Here is a 6000-nt window from a genome sequence, read left to right as displayed (position 1 = left end):
GATCTTATTATTTTTATTGCTGCATAGTATCCCAAGGTGTATATGTACCACAGTTTCTTTAAAAGGTCTATCATTGATGGGCATTTATGTTGATTCCATGTTTTTACTATTGTGAATGGGATTGTAATGAACATATGCAGGCATGTGTCTTTAAAATAGAATAATTTATATTCCTTTAGGTATATACCCAGTAATGGGATTGCTGGGTCTAATGGTATTTCTGTCTTTAGGTGTTTGAGGAATCACCGCACTGTCTTCCACAATGCTTGAATTAATTTACACTTCCACCAACAGGATATAAGCATTCCTTTTTCTCCACAATCTTGCCAGTATCTGTTATTTTTTGACTTTTTACTAATAGCTATTCTGAGTGGTGTGAGATGATATCTCAGTGTAGTTTTGTTTTGCATTTCTGTAATGATCAGTGATATTGAGCTTTCCTTCATGTGATTGTTGGCTGAATGTATGTCCTCTTTTGAAATGTGTCTCTTCCCATAATTTGCCCACTTTTCAATGGAGTTGCTTTTTTCTCGTAAATTTGTTTAAGCTTCCTATAGATTCTGGATATTAGACCATTGTCAGATGCATAGTTTGCAAAATTTTTCTCCCATCCTGTAGATTGTTTGTTTACTCTGTTGATAGTTTATTTTGCTGTGCACAAGCTCTTTAGTTTAATGAGATCCCATTTGTCAATTTTTGCTTTTGTTGCAATTGCTTTTGGTGTCATGAAATCTTTGCCCATGCCTATGTCCTAAATGGTACTGCCTGGGTTGTCTTCCAGGGTTTTTATAGTTTGGGGTTTTACATTTAAGTCCTTAATCTATCTTGAGTTAATTTTTATATATGGTGTAAGGAAGGGGTCCAGTTTTAATCTTCTGCATATGACATTAGGAGTTATTCCAGCACTATTTATTGAATAGGGAATTGTTTCCCCATTGTTGTTTTTGTCAGATTTGTCAAAGATCAGATAATTGTAGGTGTGTGGTCTTATTTCTGGGTTCCCTATTCTATTCCATTGCTCTATGTGTCTGTTTTTGTACCTGTACCATGTTGTTTCATTTACTGTAGCCTTGTAGCATGGTTTGAAGTCTGGTAGTGTGATGTCTCCAGCATTGTTCTGTTTGCTTAGGACTGCCTTGGCTATTCGAGCTCTTTTTTGGTTCCATGTGAATGTTAAAATAGTTTTCTCTATTTCTGGGAAGAATGTCAATGGTAGTTTAATAGGAATAGCATCAAATCTGTAAATTGCTTTGGGCATTATTGCCATTTTCATGATATTGATTCTTCCTATCCATGAGCATGGAATGTTTTTCCATTTGTTTGTGTCCTGTCTTATTTCCTTGAGCAGTAGTTTGTAGTTCTCCTTGAAGAGGTACTTCATGCCCCTTGTAAGTTGTATTCCTAGGTATTTTATTATTTTTATGGCAATTGTAAATTGGAGTACATTCCTGATTTGGCTCTTGGGTTAACTGTTGTTGGTGTATAGGAATACTAGAGATATTTGCACATTGATTTTGTATCCTGAGACTTCACTGAGGTTGTTTATAAGCTTAAGAAGCTTTTGGGCTGAGGCTATGAGGTTTTGTATATAGAGAATTATGTCATCTGCAGACAGGGATAGTTTGACTTCCTTTCTTGGTATTTGGATGCCTTTTCTTTCTCTTACTTGGCTGCCCTGGCAATAACTTTCAATACTATATTGAATAGGAGTGGTGAGAGAGCATCATTTTCTTGTGCAGGTTTGAAAGGGGAATGCTTCCAGCTTTTGCCTATTTGGCATGATATTGGCTGTGGATTTGTCACATATGTCTCTTATTATTTTGAGGTATGTTCATTCAATACCTAGTTTATTGATAGTTTTTAACACAAAGGAGCGTTGAATTTTATCAAAAGCCTTTTCTGCACCTATTGAGAAAATTTTGTGGGTTTTATATTTAGTTCTGTTTAAGTGATGAATCCCATTTCTTGATTTGCATATTTTGAACCAAACTTGCATCCCAGGGATAAAGCCTACTTGATCTTATTGCATAAACCCCCCCTTTTTTTTCCCAGATGGAGTTTCACTCTTGCCGCCCAGGCTGGAGAGCAGTGGCACAATCTTGGCTCACTGCAACCTTCACCTCCTGGGTTCAAGGGATTCTCCTGCCTCAGCCTCCAGAGTAACTGGAATTACAGGTGCCCGCCACCACGTATTTTTTGTATTTTTAGTACAGACGGGGTTTTGCCATGTTGGGCAGGCTGGTCTCGAACTCCTGACCTCAGGTGACCTGCTCACCTTGGCCTCTCAAAGTGCCAGGATTACAGGTGTGAGCCACCTCACCCGGCCTGCATAAAGTTTTTGATATACTGCTGGGTTCAGTTTGCCAGTATTTTGTTGAGGATTTTTGCATCAATGTTCGTCAAGGATATTGGCCTGAAGTTTTCTTTTTTTGTTTTATCTCTGTCAGGTTTTGGTATCAGGATGATGCTGGCCTCATAGAATAAATTAAGGAGGAATCCATCCTTTTCAATTTTTTAGAATAGTTTCAGTAGGAATGGTACAAGCTATTCTTTGTACATCTGTTAGAATTAAGCTGTTAATCTGCGTGGTCGTGCGCTTTTTTTGTTTGGTAGGCTATTTATGACTGCCTCAATTTCAGAGCTCATTATTGATCTGTTCCGGGATTTAATTTATTCCTGGTTCAGCCTTGGGAGTGTGTATGTGTCCAGTAATTTCTTCATTTCTTGTAGATTTTCTAGTTTTTGTGCATAGAGGTGTTCATAATATTCCCTGATGGTTGCTTATATTTCTGTGGGGTCAGTGGTAATATCCCCCTTTTCGTTTCTGATTATGTTTATTTGAATCCCCTCTCTCTTTTCTTCTTTATTAGTCTAGTTAGCTGTCTATTTTATTAGTTTTTTTCCAAAAAAGAAAAAAAACAGCTCTTCGATTCATTTATCTTTTGAATGATCTTTCATGTCTCTATTTCCTTCAGTTCAGCTCCGATTTTGGTTATTTCTTGTCTTCTGGTAGCTTTGGAATTTGTTTGCCCTTGGTTCTCTAGTTCTTTTAGTTGTGATGTTAGCTTGTTAACTTGAGATCTTTCTTTCTTTTTGATGTGACCATTTAATGCTGAAATTTCTCTCAATACTGCTTTAGCTGTGTCTTCTTTCTTTATCTGTTCTCAATAGTTTCAAATAATTTCTTGATTTCTGCCTTAAATTCATCATTTACCCAGAAGTCATTCATGAACAGATTATTCAATTTCCATGTAATAGTATCATTTTGAGTGAATTTCTTAGTCTTGATTTCTTTTTTCAAATTTATTCTTCATTATTATTATTTATTTTTTCCACAGGTTATTGGGGTACATGTGGTGTTTGGTTGCATGAGTAAGTTCTTTAGTCGTGATTTGTGAGATTTTGGTGTACCCATCACCCGAATAGTATACAGTGTACCCTATTTGTAGTCTTTTATTCCTCTCCTCCCCCCACCCCCCATCCTTCCCCCCAAGTCCCCAAAGTCCATTTTATCATTCTTATGCATCTGCATTCTCATAGCTTAGCTCCCACATATCAGTGAGAACATAAAATGTTTGGTTCTCAATTCCTGAGTTACTTCACTTGTAATAATAGTCTCCAATCTCATCCAGGTCACTGCAAATGCCATTAATTCATTCCTTTTTATGGCTGAGTAGCATTCCATCGTATATATATATATATAATATATATGTATATATATGTATATAATGTATATATCTACGTATATGTGTGTGTGTGTGTGTGTGTGTGTGTGTGTGTATACGTATATATATATATATATATATAACAGTTTCTTTATCCACTCATTGATTGATGGCCATTTGGGTTGGTTCCACTATTTTGCAATTGGGAATTGTGCTGCTATAAACATGCGTGTGCAAGTATCTTTTTCATATAATGACTTCTTTTTCTCTGGGTAGATACTCAGTAGTGGGATTGCTGGATCAAATAGTAGTTCTAATTTCAGTTGTTTAAGGAATCTCCACACTGTTTTTCATAGTCGTTTGTACTAGTTTACATTCCTACAAGCAGTGTAGAAGTGTTCCCTGATCACCACATGCACACCAACATCTACTGTTTTTTAATTTTTTTGATTATGGCCATTCTTGCAGGAGTAAATGATATCGCACTGTGGTTTTGATTTGCATTTCCCCGATCATTAGTGGTGCTGAGCATTTTTTCATATACTTGTTGGCAATCTACAAATGCAACACAATCCCCATCAAAATACCATCATCATTATTCACAGAATTAGAAAAAACAATTCTAAAATTCATATGGAACCAAAAAAGAGCATGCACAGCCAAAGCAAGACTAAGTAAAAAGAACAAATCTGGAGGCATCACACTACCTGATTTCAAAGTAAGCTATAAGGCCATAGTCACCAAAACAGCATGGTACTGGTATAAAAATAGGCACATAGACCAATGGAACAGTATAGAGAAAACAGAAATAAACCCAAATACCTACAGCCAACTGATCTTCGACAAAGCAAACAAAAAAAAATAAAGTGGGGAAGCAATCCCCTTTTCAACAAATGGTGCTGGGATAATTGGCTAACCATATGTAGAAGAATGAAACTGGATCCTCATCTCTCACCTTATACAAAAATCAACTCAAGATGGATTAAAGACTTAAATCTAAGACCTGAAACTATAAAAATGCTAGAAGATAACATTGGAAAAACCCTTCTAGATACTGGCTTAGGCAAGGATTTCATGACCAAGGACTCAAAAGCAAATGCACTAAAAACAAAGATAAATAGCTGGGACTTAAATGAACTAAAGAGTGTTTGCCTGGCAAAAGGAACAATCAGCAGAGTAAACAGACAACCCACAGAGTGGGAGAAAATCTTCACAATCTATACATCTGACAAAGGACTAATATCCAGAATCTACAATGAACTCAAACAAATCAGCAAGAATAAAACAATCCATCAAAATTGGGCTAAGGATATGAATAGACAGTTCTCAAAAGAAGAAATACAAATGGCCAACAAACATATGAAAAAATGCTTAGTCTTGATTTCTAATTTGATTGTGCTGTGGTCCATGAGACTGTTTGTTATGACTTCAGTACTTATGCATTTGCTGAAGAGTGTTTTACTTCTGATAATTTCATCAATTTTAGAGTATGTTCCATTTGACGATGAGATAAAAGTATGTTCTGTTGTTTTTGGGTGGAGAGTTCTTTAGATATCTGTCAGGTCCATTTGATCCAGTGCTGAGTTCAGGTCCTGAATATCTTTGTTAATTTTCTGTCTCCATGATCTGTCTAATATTGTCAGTGAAGAGTTAAAATTTCTCACTCCTATAGCATTGGAGTCTGTCTCTTTAAAGGTCTCTAAGAACTTGCTTTATGAATCTGAGTGCTCCTGCGTTGGGTGCATATATATTTAGAATAGTTAGATCTTCTTGTTGAATTGAACCCTTTAAAATTACGTAGTACCTTTTTTCTCTTTTTAAATCTTTGTTGGTTTAAAGTCTGTTTTGTGAGAAACTAGGATTGCAACCCCTTCTTTTTTCTGTTTTTTATTTGCTTGGTAGATTTTTCTCTGTTCCTTTATTTTGAGCCTGTTTGAGTCATTGCATGTGAGGTGAATCTTTCGAAGACAGCATACCGACGGGTTGTGGTTCTTTATTGAGCTCGCCACACTGTGTCTTTTAATTGGGGCATTTAGCCCATTTACATTTAAAGTTAGTATTGATATGCGTGGATTTGATCTTATCATCATGATGTTAGCTGGTTATTTTGCAGACTGGTTAATGTCGTTGCTTTATAATGTCACTGTTCTGTGTACTTAAGTGTTTTTATAGTGGCTGGTAATGGTCCTTACCATGTTTGGTACTTCCTTCAGGAGCTCTTGTAAGGCAGGTCTGGTGGTAATAAATTCTCTCAGAATTTGCTTGTCTGAAAAGGGTTTTACTTCTCCTTTGCTTATGACACTTAGTTTGGCCAAATATAAAATTCTGTGTTGGA

This window comes from Pan troglodytes, chromosome X (assembly GCF_028858775.2).
Source record: "Pan troglodytes isolate AG18354 chromosome X, NHGRI_mPanTro3-v2.0_pri, whole genome shotgun sequence".
NCBI classification, from domain to species: Eukaryota; Metazoa; Chordata; class Mammalia; order Primates; family Hominidae; genus Pan; species Pan troglodytes.
This window is presented reverse-complemented; position numbering follows the sequence as displayed.